Source organism: Pteropus alecto, unplaced genomic scaffold, assembly GCF_000325575.1.
Source record: "Pteropus alecto unplaced genomic scaffold, ASM32557v1 scaffold25, whole genome shotgun sequence".
NCBI classification, from domain to species: domain Eukaryota; kingdom Metazoa; phylum Chordata; class Mammalia; order Chiroptera; family Pteropodidae; genus Pteropus; species Pteropus alecto.
Window position 1 is genome coordinate 11,329,674 of NW_006441955.1, and position 3,399 is coordinate 11,333,072.

The following is a 3,399-nucleotide window of genomic DNA, read 5'->3' on the forward strand; positions in this document are numbered from 1 at the left end:
CATTTTTATAGCCTGTGCACAATATTTTGAGTTTTTTTTTAATTGTTTAAGCATACTGATCATGCTTTTAGTAAATTGGATAATTGTTCATCAAATATTCACTCTTCTCTCTCCACTAACCTTGTGGGAGAAGTATTCCTCTTCACATCATTGGTGTTGGACTTGGCTGTGACTAGCTTTACCCAATCGAATGTGAAAAGACGTTACACACACTGTGTTTAAGCAGAGTTTTAAATGTGCTTGCATTATTTGGCTTAGTCTCTTGCTCTCCTGCAATCCACTGTAAGAAAAGCACATCTCAGTTAATGTTATTTCTTTTGCCTGAGTCCCAGAATTAGAAGCACATGAAAGAGACCTAAAGCCAACCTTCAGCTTGAAGTCAAGCTCAGCCAGGCCCATTGCATCCCACTAAAACCAAGAAGAGCTATATCCACACCTACAAATCATTAGCAAGAAGTTAATGCTTATTTTTGTAAGCCGTTGAATTTGAAGTAATTTGTTATACAGACTTGTGTAAAACATATTTATACATTTAGTTTATATTCTGTCTAATAATTCAAACATCTAAAATTTGGAGGGTTGAATCTGTTTCTGTTATCTGTAGTCTGCTGGCTCTTTGGTGTGTATTTTCTTCTGTGTTTTATAATTTTTTTATATTTTATATTAATTTATATTCTTTGAAACTTTAGGTATTCATTGAGGTCTAATTTGAGGATTTCTGCAAAGAATAGTTAAATTTGCTCGTCAGCTATTTTTGGTACTAGAAATCTAGAACTCTTTTAACTAAATTCTCAAATTGATATATATTTTTTTTAACAGCTCAGGTAATGTCAATTTTGGCTACAAATTTTAATAATAGCTATTTTGTGATTAAAATTCTTAGGATAGACTATTTCATCCCCAACAAACACAAAATAGTAAAACAGATACTTTTCCTTGCTGTCTCCTCAAGGTTAAGAAGTTTGGATTTAACTACAGCACGCACTGAGAGGTTATAAGTAGGGGAGGCATGATGTCCTGTATTAGACTTCCTGGACCACGGGCTTGATCTCTTGTTTACAGTGCCTTTCAACACCATGCAAATTAAGGTCATCAGTGTTCACCAAATACCTTCAGAGTAAAAGCAGTATGGTAGTGCTAAGCTTCTTTCTGGGTTTCTGTTTTCATGTTGGTTTTGACCTCCTTTCTTGCTAGCTAATTAATTTATTTTAAAAGATTCACATAAAATCTAGAACTTTTTTTTCAGCAAGAGTGTCAATTAGTTTATTTAATCAGCTATATAACTGGAATAGAATTTTCCTCCTATATTGTCGTTCATAAATTTGTTGAAATATCCTACCTGCTGATGGCCTCTCTTCAGCTATTTGTGTTATTCATTCAATTATTCATGCAACTAACATTTATCAAGTGCCAACCAGATATCGAGCACTTTTCTAGGTTCTGGGAATACATAAGTAAACAATGAAGACTAAATGATTATGGGCTGAAGTTTGTTGCTTTTTTATTTCTTTACTATAATTTTATTAAAGTCCAGTAAGAAAAGAGAAATAAACATGAGTGGATCAGCCAATGCTAACTGAAGTTCTCCCAAATATTGTTCAGTTTCTATTTCTTTTATTGAGCTTAATACATTCTGTATGATATTCATGTTATTTATGCACTTGTTATATACTCCTGAAATATTTCATAATACAAGTGAAAGTACTCTGTTAATTTTGATGAGGTAAGAAAATGTTAAGTATCACTAATATTTCTGTTGTTACTAGGTTATAAACTCAGTGGAGGCAAGGAGAATATTAACATTGTCATGTAAAATAACATATTGCACTTAGCAAATGTCAGAGCATATTTTTCAATTGAAAAACACCACTGGCAAGGGGAGGTAAGGCAGAAAATCTGACAATCCCTTATGAATTAGAACTAGAAAGGATCAGAGCAGAGAATGAGTGAAATGACCTCAGTTTACAGAGATAAATTGACAAAACAAGTAAATTGCCAACCCCACAGAAGTGAAATTACTTGCTCAAGGTTTTGTAGATATTTAATAACACAACAGGAGCCAATATTTATTTTGGTATTTATATACGCAATAGATTTAACTACTATGCTAAAATCTTTTACTTTTTTTCAATATTTTGTCTGTAAATACTTTTGAATTTTCAATGTAGATAATCATATCATTTGCAAATAATGAAGTTTAATTTGCTAATTTCCAGTCTCGGCGATTTTAATGTATCCTCATTTATCTGTTGTACTGCCTGGAACTTAAATACAAATTCTTTGACTTAAAAATATTAAGTTCATGATTAGTATTATTGGTTTTCAATATTATTGTCAGTAGCTATACTATAATAACAAACACCTTTATACTAATTACTATGTTTTGGGAACTACTTTTTATCCTCAAAATAACTCTATCACTCTCTCCATTTTACAGATAAGGAAATGGAGGAGATACAGAGAATTTAAGTAAATTACTGAATTTTATACAATTAGTAAGGAAAGATACAGAATTGTATATTAGAGTTTTAAATTCAGAATATACATTGTTGATCTTGATATCCACTTTATTTCTTCACTTAATTCTAAAATTTCTAGAAGTCTAACCTATTTGGTCAAATAATTATTAGAACACATAATCTTTCATATTATCTTCTCATGTCATTCAAGGTTGCCTTTTTTGCTTGCTTCCAGTCCCATGAAGACTAGTGATTGTTGCTTCATTAGTGACTTCGCAACTCAAAAGATGTAATGTAGCTAAAGTTTATATTTGTTATACTTTATGTGACTACCTGGTAGCAGCCATTTGGTGAGAGATTCTGTAATTTTAATTCTTAATACATTTAAAGAGCTTTAAATATGAGGAGAATCCAGAATCATTTCTTAAATTTAAGCCCCCAAATCTGTCACGTACATTAAAATGATACATTTCCAGTATAATCCTTCTGTTACAAAAATGACCACATCGTATTTTAATAGTGTGTTTACACATCTATTTATGAGACGATGATTTGCTAGGACATGGGTAATATCTTTTCATCTTTGCGTCCTCAGTATCCAGAATGGTGCCTGACACGTAGCAGGTACTCTATATCTTTGTTGAATTAATAAAAGGCAAGCAACCCATGGGGTAAGCATAATTATCTTTACTTGGCAAATGATGAAAAGAAGTTTACGAGAATTGATATGACCTAAAAGTTACAAAATTTGTCAGTAGCAGAAATTAATTTCAGATTTTTGATTCAAAGCACAATCTTTCCATTAAACCACACAATGAATAGAAAAGACTTTACTGTATATTTTTATAGCTAGACCATGACTAAAAATCATATGACTTTCTGTATATTTTGTATAATAAAACTAAAAATTTAATGGAAGAATGGAAATACTAAATTTAAC